General features: G+C 37.5%; 1 non-coding gene across 1 annotated transcript; it reads left to right on the forward strand.

Moving 5' to 3' along the window:
- Positions 1-8,793: 8,793 nt before the first annotated feature.
- LOC148563452 (small nucleolar RNA R71) lies at positions 8,794-8,901 on the forward strand. Its single transcript, XR_015884963.1, has one exon. It is a non-coding gene; the product is annotated as a small nucleolar RNA R71 (small nucleolar RNA).
- The last annotated feature ends 6,734 nt before the right edge of the window (positions 8,902-15,635 follow it).

The following is a 15,635-nucleotide window of genomic DNA, read 5'->3' on the forward strand; positions in this document are numbered from 1 at the left end:
CAGTTGGAAACTGCTTTTCACGCTCAGTTTTATCGAGGGGAATTGAATGTGGCAGTTACTGATCTAGTTGCTTTGAAACACGAAGATGGTGAAACCGTTGACGATTATATGATACGTTTCAAAAATGCTAGAAGTAGATGCTATGTTTCATTACCCGAGAGTGAAGTGGTGAAAATAGCAGTTATGGGATTAAGATTTTATATGTGTCAAAAATTGCTTAATGTGCATATCCCTTATCTGGCCCATCTGGCTGAAAGGGTTTGTCAGGTGGAGTTGATGAACAAAGAAAAGGAGAAACATAAGAATGAGTAGAGGGTAAAGAGTAGGCCTTTTACTCAAAAGGAGAAAGTTACTTATGTAACTATGGAGTCCTCAGAAGAGGAACTCAATTTCGAAACAGAGATCGATTTGGCTGAACTTAAAAAAGGTCCTCCATGTTTTTGTTCTTTACTTAAAAAGCTTCTTGGTAATGAAAATTCGAATGATTTAAAACAGAAAAGTGGAAAGAAATATAGTTTTGATATTTTGAAATCTGATAATATTTTCGATGTGTTGCTTAAAGATAAACAGTTAATTCTGCCTGAGGGTAGAACTTTACTTTCGGTGAAAGATTTGAAAGGAAAACCTTATTGTAAATTTCACCAAGAAACCATTCATTCGACTAACAGCTGTGTTCGTTTCAGGGACTTAAATTCAGGAAGCTATAATGGAAGGACGGTTAAAGTTCGATGATGGTAAGAAGGAAATGAAAGTGGATGTTGATCCTTTTGATGAGGATGCTAGTTTCGTTGAACCATATTTCGAAGTGAATATGGTTGGTATGTCCTATGACTTTGATGTGGCTTTGGATGATTTTGAGTCACAAGTTTGATCTGTGTATCCTCGAGCAAAAGATGGCTTGCTTGATTTCTTGGTACAGCAAAAGATTAAAGATCATGACGTGTCTTTATGTCCACGATGTAATGCTGTATTTGATGCTGAAGCTGCATCCATTTTCGAGAAAGAAAGGATGAAGAAAGAATTGGCGCATAGAGAGGAGCAAGCGCGTCAGAGGCAGCCAATTCGGCGTATAGAGGGTCAAAGTTCCAAGACCCCTCAACAAAATGTGGTTGTACCTCTAAGTCGGTCTCAGGCTCTAGGTGTACAATGGATTCGGAATTGTCAGGAATTCTAGAATTAGGATGCTCTATATCGACGGAACCCTCAGTGGGGGCATCGAGGACCTCCTCGAAATCAGTATCCTTATTTCCGTGGTAGAGCCAGAGGATACCCAAGAGGTAGGGGTAGAAGAAATTTCAATCAAAATAAAAAGCCTCAAACAGATATAAACAAGGAGGCAACGCCTTCTGTTCATTCCCGAATTGTCTTTCCTTCTGATGGAGAGACATGCCCGAATGGGATTCCATCTCCCACAAAAATAGAGAAAGGCAAGGCAATAGCTCAGTCCTCGGGGGTCGATAAAAGCAAGGAAGTTGATTTGGATGAAGAGTATTTTGAGTAAAGGGATGACGAAATGGTTGGAACAATTTCAATTATTCCAACTGAATATCTGGGGGAATATGAAGGTGACCCAGAAAAAGACTATGACATGGAAGCCGAAGAAGCTTTCTCTTTCATGCGATATGAGGATGAACCGAGATGTTTTATAAGGCCTACTGAAAGGCAGAAATTCCATCTCCGCCCACTCCATATCACCATTACTTTGAGTGGGATTAAAGTAAATAAGGTTCTGATCGATGGAGGAGCAACAATAAGTCTCCTGCCAGAAAGGATGCTAATGAAGGTGGGAAAGCATCCTGATGACCTGGTCCCTACTAACATTGCGGTGATAGACTTTAGTGGTGCTTCGACGCCAGCAAAAGGACTTGTTACTTTAGGAGTAAAGGTTGAATCATTCGAACGAAATACTGTGTTCGTGGTGGTACCGTGAAAAGCAAGTTATAATGCTTTGCTAGGGCGAGATTGGATCCATTGTGTTGGAGTGGTACCTTCAACTGTGCATCAAAGTGTCCTTCTCTGGATGGAAGATGGCAAACCTGAGATCGTTAAGGCAGATTCGAATCTTTATGTCGAGCAACTACATGTCAATTTCAGGATGTATAATCCAAAACTGAAGCCTTTGACTGTTGACAGGATGTTGAAATCTTACAATTGCGAAGGTTGTTACTTGTCCTCGGAAGGTCTGACGGTGAAGTTACGTTACCCACAATTGAATATGAGCCCGACTGGCTGGGATTATCTCTCTTAAGGGTATTGAAGGCTTGCTCAATGGGCCAGGGTCAAGATATTTCAGACTACCTGGTAACTTTATATAATTATTTAAGTAATTCTGTTTCTGTAGAAAATAAAAGTGGTTCTTCTGATGAAGTGGAATCATTTAGGAATGCAAATCTTTTAAGTAGTGGTAGTAGCTCGATGCCATCTATCGAGTTTTATCATGGTTTTAGTTTTTCTTCTTCATGTAATGCAAGTGATGTTTCAAGACAAAATGCTGATTTAATAGCAAAGGCACATTTTGTTGAAAATCAAGTTGATATTAATTTAATAAATGATCCAGTATATTCTATTTCCAAGGAAACTGTTGATTTCTCTTTCGATTGCATCTATGATTTGGAACCTTTGGGTTTCGAAAAATATTCAGTAAAAGATGATGATCATTTCCAAGGATTTGAATCTCAAGATCCCTTAGAAGAAATCAATTTAGGGACTCCTAATGATGTTCGAATTACATATATTTGTAAAGATCTTGTTGATCCATTTCGAATTGAACTTTTCCATCTTTTACATGAATTTAAAGATTGTTTTGCTTGGGATTATCATGAGATGCCTGGTCTCGATCGTTCTCTTGTAGAACATTGATTAGCATTGAAACCAAATGCTCGACCTGTGAAGCAAACCCCTTGGTGCACGAAATTGTGATCATCAACAATGGCGCCAAAAGACTTGGAGCTCTTAAACGTGAGTCACACTTTGTCACAATTCCGCACAACTAACCAGCAAGTGCACTGGGTCGTCCAAGTAATACCTTACGTGAGTAATGGTCGATCCCACGGAGACTGTCGGCTTGAAGCAAGCTATGGTCACCTTGTAAATCTCAGTCAGGCGAATTTAGATGGTGATGGAGAATTGATAATTAAAAGATAAATAAAACATAAAATAAAGATAGAGATACTTATGTAATTCTTTGGTTGGAATTTCAGATAAGCGTATGAAGATGCTTTGTTCCTCCTGAACCTCTGCTTTCCTATTGCCTTCTTCCAATCATTCATACTCCTTTCCATGGCAAGCTTTATGTTGGGCATCACCGTTGTCAATGGCTACTTTCCGTCCTCTCAGTGAAAACGTTCCAAATGCGCTGTCACCGCACGGCTAATCATCTGTCGGTTCTCGATCATGTTGGAATAGGATCCATTGATCCTTTTGCGTCTGTCACATGCCCAACAATCGCGAGTTTGAAGCTCGTCACAGTCATCCCTTCCCAAATCCTACTCGGAATACCACAAACAAGGTTTAGACTTTCCGGATCTCAAGAATGACCGCCAATAATTCTAGCCTATACCACGAAGGTTCCAATCTTAGATTAGAAACCCAAGAGATACACATTCAAGCTTGTTTGCATGTATAACGGAAGTGGTTGTCAGTCACGCATTCATAGGTGAGAATGGTGATGAGTGTCACATAATCATCACATTCATCATGTTCTTGGGTGCGAATGAATATCTTGGAGAAGAAATAGACTTGAGTTGAATAGAAAAACAATAGTACTTTGTATTAATTCATGAAGAACAGCAGAGCTCTACACCTTAATCTATGGTGTGTAGAAACTCCACCGTTGAAAATACAAAAGTGATAATGGTGTAAGCATGGCCAAATGGCCAGCCTCCAAGGTCTAGGGACTAAACATCCAAAGATGAAAATACAATAGTATAAGGTCCTATTTATAGAGAACTAGTAGCCTAGGGTTTACAGAAATCAGTAATTAATGCAGAAATCTTCTTTCGGGCCCACTTGGTGTGTGCTTGGGCTGAGCATTGAAGCTTTCATGTGTAGAGACTTTTCTTGGAGTTAAACGCCAGCTTTTGTGCCAGTTTGGGCGTTTAACTCCAGCTTTTGTGCTAGTTTCGGCGTTAAACGCCAGAATTCTTGAGCTGACTTAGAACGCCTGTTTGGGCCATCAAATCTTGGGCAAAGTATGGACTATTATATATTGCTGAAAAGCCCAGGATGTCTACTTTTCAACAAAATTGAGAGCGCGCAAATTGGGCTTCTGTAGCTCCAGAAAATCTACTTCGAGTGCAGGGAGGTTAGAATCCAACAGCATCTGCAGTCCTTTTTCAGCCTCTGAATCAGATTTTTGCTCAGGTCCCTCAATTTCAGCCAGAAAATACCTGAAATTACAGAAAAACACACAAACTCATAGTAAAGTCTAGAAGAGTGATTTTTATTTAAAAACTAATAAAAACATAATAAAAACTAACTAAAACATACTAAAAACAATGCCAAAAAGCGTATAAATTATCCGCTCATCACAACACCAAACTTAAATTGTTGCTTGTCCCCAAGCAACTGAAGATCAAATAGGATAAAAAGAAGAGAATATACAATGAATTCCAAAAACATCTATGAAGACCAGTATTAATTAGATGAGCGGGGCTTTTAGCTTTTTGCTTCTGAACAGTTTTGGCATCTCACTTTATCCTTTGAAGTTCAGAATGATTGGCTTCTATAAGAACTCAGAATCCAGATAGTGTTATTGATTCTCCTAGTTAAGTATGTTGATTCATGAACACAACTACTTTATGAGTCTTGGCCGTGACCCTAAGCACTTTGTTTTCCAGTATTACCACCGGATACATAAATGCCACAGACACATAACTGGGTGAACCTTTTCAGATTGTGACTCAGCTTTGCTAGAGTCCCCAATTAGAGGTGTCCAGAGCTCTTAAGCACACTCTTTTTTTGCTTTGGACCACGACTTTAACCGCTCAATCTCAAGTTTTCACTTGACACCTTCACGCCACAAGCACATGGTTAGGGACAGCTTGGTTTAGCCGCTTAGGCCAGGATTTTTTTCCTGTGGGCCCTCCTATCCACTGATGCTCAAAGCCTTGGATCCTTTTTATTTTACCCTTGCCTTTTGGTTTAAAGGGCTATTGGCTTTTTCTGCTTGCTTTTTCTTTTTCTTTCTTTCTCTCTCTTTTTTTTGGCATATATATATATATATATATATATATATATATATATATATATATATATATATATATATTGCAAGCTTTTCACTGCTTTTTCTTGCTTCAAGAATCAATTTTATGATTTTTCAGATTATCAAATAACATTTCTCCTTTTCCATCATTATTTCAAGAGCCAACAATTTTAACATTCATAAATAATCAAATTCAAAAATATACAATGTTCAAGCATTCATTTAGAAAAACAATAGTATTGCCACCACATCAAAATAATTAAACTGTTTTAAAATTTGAAATTCATGCACTTCTTTTTCTTTTTCAATTAAAAACATTTTTCATTTAAGAAAGCTGATGGATTCATTTTCATAGCTTCAATGCATAGACACTAAGACACTAATGATCATGTAATAAAGACACAAACATAAATAAACATAAAGCACAATTTTTGAAAAACAGAAAATAAAGAACAAGGAAATTAAAGAACGGGTCCACTTTAGTGATGGCGGCTTGTTCTTCCTCTTGAAGATCTTATGGAGTGCTTGAGCTCCTCAATGTCTCTTCCTTGCCTTTGTTGCTCCTCTCTCATGGTTCTTTGGTCTTCTCTTATTTCATGGAGGAGGATGGAATGCTCTTGTCCATGAGTGGGATCTCTTGTTTGCTCCATCCTTTTCTTAGTGATGGGTGTGCATCTCCTTGCATCATAGGCAAATTGAATGCCAACCTTACATTTTTCGGACTAAAGTCTAAGTAATTCCCTCGGACCATTGTAAGCCAATTCTTGGGGTCCGGGTTTATATTTTGATCATGGTTCTTGGTGATCCATGCATTGGCATAGAACTCTTGAACCATTAAGATTCTGACTTGTTGAATAGGGTTGGTGAGAACTTCCCAACCCCTTCTTCGGATCTCATGTCGGATCTCTGGATATTTGCCCTTTTTGAGCTTAAAAGGGACCTCGGGGATCACCTTCTTCTTGGCCACAACTTCATAGAAGTGGTCTTGATGCATCCTTGAGAGGAATCTCTCCATCTCCCATGACTCGGAGGTGGAAGCTTTTGCCTTCCCTTTTCTCTTTCTAGAGGTTTCTCCGGCCTTTGGTGCCATAAATGGTTATGGAAAAACAAAAAAAGCTTTAGATTTTACCACACCAAACTTAGAATTTTACTCATCCTCGAGTAAAAGAAGAAAGAAGAGAGTAGAAGAAGAAGAAATAGAGGAGATGGAGGGGGCTTTGTGTTTCGGCCAAGGGGATAGGTAGTGTGTATGTTGTGTGAAAATGAAGGAGTGAAGATGGGTTTATATAGGAGTGGAGAGGGGGGTATGGTTCGGCCATTATGGGTGGGTTTGGGTGGAAAAGTGGTTTGAATTTGAATGGTGAGGTAGGTGGGGTTTTATGGGGAAGAGGTATTGAGGTGATTGGTGAATGGGTGAAGAAGAGAGAGAGAGAGATGAGGTAGGTGGGGATCCTGTGGGATCCACGGATCCTGAGGTGTCAAGGATTTCTCATTCCTGCACCATGTGGCGTGCAAAACGCCCCTTGCTGCCAATCCTGGTGTTAAACGCCAGGTTGCTGCCCATTTCTGGCGTTTAACACCAACTCCTTGCCAATTCCTGGCGTTAAACGCCAGTCTGGTGCCAGACTGGGCGTTTAACACCCATTCTGCTACCCTTGCAGGCGTTTAAACGCCAGTAAGTTTCTCCTCCAGGGTGTTCTATTTTTCATTCTATTTTTCCTTCTGTTTTTGCTTTTTCAATTGTTTTTGTGACTTCACATGATCATCAACCTACAGAAAACATAAAATAACAAAAGAAAATAGAAATTTAACATAGATAATTAAAGATTGGGTTGCCTCCCAACAAGCACTTCTTTAATGTCAATAGCTTGACAGTGGGCTCTCATGGAGCCTCACAAATGTTTAGAGCAATGTTGGAACCTCCCAACACCAAACTTAGAGTTTGAATGTGGGGGTTCAACACCAAACTTAAAGTTTGGTTGTGGCCTCCCAACACCAAACTTAGAGTTTGACTGTGGGGACTCTGTTTGACTCTGTATTGAGAGAAGCTTTTCATGCTTCCTCTCCATGGTGACAGAGGGATATCCTTGAGCTTTAAACACAAGGGAGTCTCCATTCACTTGAATGATCAATTCTCCTCTGTCAACATCAATCACAGCTTTTGCTATGGCTAGGAAGGGTCTGCCAAGGATGATGGATTCATCCATATACTTCCCAGTCTCTAGGATTATGAAATCAGCAGGGATGTAATGGTCTTCAACCTTTACCAAGACATCCTCTACAAGTCCATAAGCCTGTTTCTTTGAATTGTCTGGCATATCTAGTGAGATTCTTGCAGCTTGTACCTCAATGATCCCTAGCTTCTCCATTACAGAGAGAGGCATGAGGTTTATGCTTGACCCTAGGTCACACAGAGCCTTCTCAAAGGTCATGGTGCCTATGGTACAAGGTATTGAGAACTTTCCAGGATCTTGTCTCTTCAGAGGTAATCTCTGCCTAGTCAAGTCATCCAGTTCTTTGATGAGCAATGGAGGTTCATCCTCCTAAGTCTCATTACCAAACAACTTGGCATTTAACTTCATGATTGCTCCAAGGTACTTAGCAACTTGCTCTTCAGTAACATCTTCATCTTCATCAGAGAAAGAATACTCATCAGAGCTCATGAATGGCAGAAGTAAATTCAATAGAATCTCTATGGTCTCTGTGTGAGCCTCAGATTCCCATGGTTCCTCATCAGGAAACTCCATGGAGGTCAGTGGACGTCCATTGAGGTCTTCCTCAGTGGAGATCACTGCCTCTTCCTCCTCTCCAGGTTCGGCCATGTGAGACGTATTTATGGCCTTGCACTCACTCTTTGGATTCTCTTCTGTATTGCTTGGGAGAGTACTAGGAGGGAGTTCAGTAATTTTCTTACTCAGCTGACCCACTTGTGCCTCCAAATTTCTAATGGAGGACCTTGTTTCAGTCATGAAACTTTGAGTGGTTTTGATTAGATTAGAGACAATGGTTGCTAAGTCAGAGTGGCTCTGCTTAGAATTCTCTGTCTGTTGCTGAGAAGATGATGGAAAAGGCTTGCTATTGCTAAACCTGTTTCTTCCACCATTATTATTGTTGAAACCTTGTTGAAGTCTCTGTTGATCCTTTCATGAGAGATTTGGATGATTTCTCCATGAAGGATTATAGGTGTTTCCATAGGGTTCTTCCATGTAATTCACCTCTTCCATTGCTGGGTTATCAGGATCATAAGCTTCTTCTTCAGAGGAAGCTTCCTTAGTACTGCCTGTTGCTACTTGCATTCCAGACAGACTCTGAGAAATCATATTGACTTGTTGGGTCAATATTTTATTCTGAGCCAATATGGCAATCAGAGTATCAATCTCAAGAACTCCTTTCTTCTGAGTTGTCCCGTTATTCACAGGATTCCTTTCAGAAGTGTACATGAATTGGTTATTTGCAACCATTTCAATGAGTTCCTGAGCTTCTGCAGGCGTCTTCTTCAGATGAAGAGATCCTTCAGCAGAGCTGTCCAATGACATATTGGATAGTTCAGACAGACCATCATAGAAGATACCTATGATGCTCCATTCAGAAAGCATGTCAGAAGGACACCTTCTAATCAATTGCTTGTATCTTTCCCAAGCTTCATAGAGGGATTCACCTTCCTTCTGTCTGAAGGTTTGGACTTCCACTCTAAGTTTGCTCAATTTTTGAGGTGGAAAGAACTTTGCCAAGAAGGCATTAACTAGCTTTTCCCAAGAGTTCAGGCTTTCTTTAGGTTGTGAATCCAACCATGTCCTAGCTCTGTCTCTTACAGCAAAAGGGAAGAGCATAAGTCTGTAGACTTCAGGGTTAACCCCGTTGGTCTTGACAGTGTCACAGATTTGCAAGAATTCAGCTAAGAACTGATGAAGATCTTCCAATGGAAGTCCATGAAACTTGCAATTCTGTTGCATTAGAGAGACTAATTGAAGCTTAAGCTCAAAGTTGTTTGCTCCAATGGCAGGGACTGAGATGCTTCTCCCATAGAAGTCGGGAGTAGGTGCAGTAAAGTCACCAAGCACCTTCCTTGCATTGTTGGCATTGTTGTTTTCGGCTGCCATGGTTTCTTCTTCTTTGAAAAGCTCTGTTAGGCCCTCTAGAGAGAATTGTGCTTTAGCTTCTCTTAGCTTTCTCTTCAAGGTCCTTTCAGGTTCAGGATTAGCTTGAACAAGTATGCCTTTATTTTTGTTCCTACTCATATGAAAGAGAAGAGAACAAGAAAGTAGGGAATCCTCTATGTCACAGTATAGAGATTCCTTGAGGTGTCAGAGGAAAAGAAGAATAGAAGGAGGAGCTAGATAGAAGAGAATTCGAACTTATCAAGAGGGATAGAGTTCGAATTGCACCTTGAGGAGGAGTGTTAGTCCCTTAAATTGAAGGATGTGAGAAGAGGAGAAGAATTTTCGAAAATAAATTAAAAAGATTTTGAAATAATTAAAAAGAAATTTGAAAATTTGATTGAGATTTTTGAAAATTAAGATTAGGAAAGAAATTAAGTGATTTTTGAAAAGATTTTGAAATTGTAAATTAAAAAGATATGATTGAGAGTTAATTTTGAAAAAGATATGATTGAGAAGATATGATTGAAAATCAATTTAAAAAAAGAAAGTTTAAAAATTAAAGTTGATTACTTGACTAACAAGAAATTAAAAGATATGATTCTTAAAATTTAAAATTTGATCCTTTCTTAGTAGGCAAGTAATAACTTTAAAATTTTAAAGTAAATCATTAATTTTAGCAAGGATTTTCGAAAATAGTAAAAATAAAAAAAATGGAAAGAAATTGATTTTGAGAAGATATGATTGAAAGGATATAATTTGAAAAAGATTTGATTTTGAAAAATTATGAAGATTTGAAAAAAATTTGAATTAAAAACAAAATCTTCCCTATAATGTCCTTCTGGCGTTAAACGCCCAGAATGGCATCCATTCTGGTATTTAACGTCCAAAATGCTACCTTTTTGGGCATTAAACGCCCAGCCAGGTACCTTGGCTGGCGTTTAAACGCCAGTTTTCCTTCTTCACTGGGCGTTTTGAACGCCCAGCTTTTTCTGTTTGATTCTTCTGCTGAATGTTCTGAATCTTCAATTCTCTGTATTATTGACTTGAAAAGACATAGTTTTGAGATTTTTTTTTTGAATTTTTCAATGATGAGAAACAATCAAAATACAATTAATCTTAGGAAACTCAAATCAAACAATGCATGCAGGACACCAAACTAAAAAATTTTCATATAAGAGACACTAACAAATTGAGAATGCATATGAGAAACAACAAAACACACAAAACAAGAGAATTTAAAGATCATAGCAATGAAATCATCAAGAACAACTTGAAGATTAATGAAGAACATAATGCATGTATTCGAAAAATGCAAGAAGAATAAAGACATGCAATTGACACCAAACTTAAAAATTGATACTAGACTCAAACAAGAAACATAAAAATATTTTTGATTTTATGGTTTTATAAAAAAAATTTTTTGTAATTTTTCGAAAATTGAGTGGAAAAGAAAATAAAGTGATTCAAAACTTTTAATAAGAATTCCAGGAATCATGCAATGTTAGTCTAAAGCTTCAGCAGGACATTACATTCAGCAGCTAAATTGATGAGAATCAATCAGCTTTTGTGATGATAAGAATATTACCTTGAAACTCTAGAATTCATTCTTAAAAATTCTGAAAAATAAAAAGAAAAGTACCTAATCTAAGCAACAAGATAAACCGTCAGTTGTCCAAACTTGAACAATCCCCGACAACGGCGCCAAAAACTTGGTGCACGAAATTGTGATCATCAACAATGGCGCCAAAGGACTTGGAGCTCTTAAACGTGAATCACACTTTGTCACAATTCCGCACAACTAACCAGCAAGTGCACTGGGTCGTCCAAGTAATACCTTACGTGAGTAAGGGTCGATCCCACGGAGACTGTCGGCTTGAAGCAAGCTATGGTCACCTTGTAAATCTCAGTCAGGCGAATTCAGATGGTGATAGAGAATTGATAATTAAAAGATAAATAAAACATAAAATAAAGATAGAGATACTTATGTAATTCTTTGGTTGGAATTTCAGATAAGCGTATGAAGATGCTTTGTTCCTCCTGAACCTCTGCTTTCCTATTGCCTTCTTCCAATCATTCATACTCCTTTCCATGGCAAGCTTTATGTTGGGCATCACCGTTGTCAATGGCTACTTCCCGTCCTCTCAGTGAAAACGTTCCAAATGCGCTGTCACCGCACGGCTAATCATCTGTCGGTTCTCGATCATGTTGGAATAGGATCCATTGATCATTTTGCGTCTGTCACATGCCCAACAATCGCGAGTTTGAAGCTCGTCACAGTCATCCGTTCCCAGATCCTACTCGGAATACCACAGACAAGGTTTAGACTTTCTGGATCTCAAGAATGACCGCCAATAATTCTAGCCTATACCACGAAGGTTCCAATCTTAGATTAGAAACCCAAGAGATACACATTCAAGCTTGTTTGCATGTAGAACAGAAGTGGTTGTCAGTCACGCGTTCATAGGTGAGAATGGTGATGAGTGTCACATAATCATCACATTCATCATGTTCTTGGGTGCGAATGAATATCTTGGAGAAGAAATAGACTTGAGTTGAATAGAAAAATAATAGTACTTTGTATTAATTCATGAAGAACAACAGAGAAAGCAGAGGAACAAAAAACAATAGTACTTTGCCATGGAAAGGAGTAGGATTGATTGGATGAAGACAGCAGGAAAGCAGAGGTTCAGAGGAACGAAAGCATCTCTATACGCTTATCTGAAATTCTCACCAATGAATTACATAAGTATTTCTATCTTTATTTTCTGTTTATATATTATTATTATTCGAAAACTCCATAACCATTTGATATCCACCTGACTGATATTTACAAGGTGACCATAGCTTGCTTCAAGCCGACAATCTCCGTGGGATCGACCCTTACTCACGTAAGGTTTTATTACTTGGACGACCCAGTGCACTTGCTGGTTAGTTGTATCGAAGTTGTGACAAATTATGAATTAAGATTAGAGCACCAAGTTTTTGGAGCCATTACCAAGGATCACAATTTTGTGCACCAAGTATCAACATTTAACCTCGAATGAAGGACTAGATGTAGAAGGTCTGGGAAGTATTGGTGCAGAAACAAGCACTTCATCCTCTTGGATGGCATGATTTAGATGGAAACCAGGTTAGCTAAGGTGGCACTTGTAGGTGTGGTAGAAGCACCCAAGTTTCCAGATTCTTGACCAGGGAGAGTTTGAAATTCAGCCTGTTGAGGGAGACTGGAGAGTCCTTGGGGAGTTTCTAAGACCTTGAATCGAGGAGAATCTGAATTTGTAGTTTTAGCAACTCGAGAAACAGAGTCAGAGTCTAGAGCCACTTGGTATTCAGCAGAAAGTGAAGCTTGGATGATTGGTGAGGTAGGTCCAAAGATTTGAGTCTGTGTTGGAGAGTGCTGAGTAGGGTCCTTTGTCAAATCAATCACCTGTGTTCCAGTGGGAGGCGAAAAAGCAACTCATAGTGGCTGAATAGACTCTGTAGCTTGGATTGAATCATGAGATGTGGAGTGTCCCTGCTCATGTTATTGTTGTAGCAGTGGCTGATTAGGTGCCAGAGGAGATGTGATTGATTGGGCAGCAGTGGGCTGATATGAAAGGTACTCAGTTATAAGTTAAGATTTATTCAAACTCAAATGAAATATATGCAGAAATGATAATGTTACCAGAATGAGTCTTGGTTTTCGAATTAATTGAGGACCCGAATCTGAATCAACTGTGTCCTCTGACTGAGAAAAAGCAGCAAGGATGTTCCGGATGGATTGCTCACTTCCATCAGAGCTCTCACTCGATGGTTTTGCAATCGTAATTGATGAAAAGATCGAAATCAAGAGTTGTTAAGTAATGTGATTAAGAAGTATTTCAGTTTAAGGTGCATGGGTACAGGCACGGACCCAATAAGAACTATGAGGGGGCACTTGCCCCCACTGTGTTTTTTTTTTTTTTTTTACAAAAAAATAGTTATATATAATGTATTTCTACTTCAAATTTTAAATGATCCCACTGCAAATAAATTAAATTTAATTGGCTAAAGTTCGAAATTTATTTTTTTATTTTTCTATTATTTTAAGTATTATTTAACCTAATTAAATTTAGTTTTTGTGTCATCACTCCTTTATTCTCTTAAACCCTTTTTTTTATCTTTCTTTATTTGTAACATTCTTTTTCTATTCCTTGTCTAGTAGTCACTTTCTGTTCATCGGAAGGTAAAATTCAAATTCTTCACGTTTTTTTATATAACTTTCTATGACTCTATGTATCTTTCAATTTCATTGTTTCTCTGTTTGATATTTTCAACTACAAATTTTAATTCAAATAATTATAGTTTAAGTATTAATCTAATATTTTATTCTCTTCATGTCTTTATATATTTTATTTTATTCCCAATTTATTCATCTTTATTACTTATTTTTTATCTTTTGTTCTATTATATGTACCTGTATTACATATAAAATTTTAAAATAAATTGATTAATGTACTAATTTAGAATATATTTTTTATTTATGAAAATAGTAATGACAAAATATTTTAATTACAGTACATAATTAAACAGATGAACAAAATCTTTCATATAATATTATATAAAAATTAAATTAAAAAATATATAACAAATTTAATTATTTTAAAAAGAAAGAAGGAAGAAAATTGTAAATTAAAGTTCTATTATTTTATATAAATATATTTTTATATATAGATTTAATTTTTCTAGTATTTATATATAATTCTAGTTTTAAATTATAAATATTAGTGTATCATTAGTTATTAATGTGCTAATTGAGTCCCTTTTTTATTATTAAATGTATATAAAAAATTAGTTAAGATAACAAGTTATCTATAATTTAGTTAAAATATTTTAAATTCAAGTTTTAGAAATAATTTTTTTTATAAATTATATATAATGAATAGTATTTTAAGAATAAAAGTGTTCATTAAATTTTTTTAATTTTTATATCTTCATATAATTAATAATATTCAATAAAATTTATTTTACTGTATATATTTTTGCCCCCACTCCTAATATTGTCTGGGTCTGTCACTGCATGGGTATTTGTAGAAATAGTTACCCTTCTGGAAGTTCTGGTGGGAGTTCTTCAATTATTGTGTTGTGGTTGTCGTAAGGAGGCTGTGGTGTCAGCTTTTCTTTTTTGAGTTTTTTGGGAGAACCTTCAGCGGCAGGGGCTGTTCGAATGGCAGATTGCTGGATTTCTTCTAAAGTACGACTGTACCTAGAGTAGTAAGCAATCCACCATTCAAAACAAGACTTGGTGATATATGAGCTGCGAACATAAACGAGAAAATTGAAATGCTCCCTTTGTTGTTGATTTTTTAAGAGGCAGAAATCAAGTTCACTTTGAGAAGTCAAAGTGATGTGGCAAAATGGTTTGTTGTTTCGAGGAAGAGGGGTTGGAATGGCCTGTGAGAAACCCAGTTGCTTGGCTATGAAATGAAGGTCATACAAGGTTATCTTTAACTTTTTTTTTTGTGCTGGGGTAGCCCTGTAGGAATTACTTGAACGTCCAGCAAATTCGCCAAATTTCGATTAGCCAGTTCATTTTTCTCAGTATCATGTGGAAAAAGCAAGTGATCGAGTCATACAGGACCACAATTTCGACGCATAAAGGGGGCGAAATTGAGGTTTTCATTATAAAAGTCTTTACAGGAATGGAAGAGAGAAAAAATAGCTCAAAATCAGTCTTCGTCCGATTGTGTTTCTGGAAAATCTGGCTTGAAATCAGCTAATCGGAAGCCTTTAATGTGCTATTTATCTGTAGCACCACCTCCAGGCTTTGTCATATATTTTTTGAAAATGGCATTAAGTCATAGTTGAAGAAGCCAGAGAGGACCACCTGTACTGATCAAATAATAGTTTCGGAGACAATTTAAAAATTGACCAAGCTCTTCGAAAATATGTCCTAGAAGAAGCTTGGTCAAATTAAGATTATTTTCTCCATGAAGCAGAGCAGCAGAGGAAGAAAAAACTTTGACATCTGGACACTTCGGGAGCAAAAAATGATTGCATTTAGTCAATAAAACAGAAAGACCACATGCTCATCGTCTGTAACAGCAGTTCCCTCCTTACCTATGTGATGAGCAATAAATTCACTATAGGAAGTGGTGGAAGCAATGGTGTATTGATGTCTGGGTTGCATGTCAGAAGTAAAGTCTGGGGGACTTATCGGGAGCCCAGTAATAACGGCTACGTCCAAAAGAGACATACCAATCATTCCACAAGAAAGGTGGAAATTGTTGGTAGTTCTGTTCCAAAAGCAAGTTACAGCTCCAATCATCCAGGGGAGTATTGAAGGTGAGAAGTGGGAAAGCCTTAGAAGGTCC

Source organism: Arachis ipaensis, chromosome B5 (genome assembly GCF_059453495.1).
Source record: "Arachis ipaensis isolate K30076 ecotype BB chromosome B5, ASM5945349v1, whole genome shotgun sequence".
Lineage (NCBI taxonomy): Eukaryota > Viridiplantae > Streptophyta > Magnoliopsida > Fabales > Fabaceae > Arachis > Arachis ipaensis.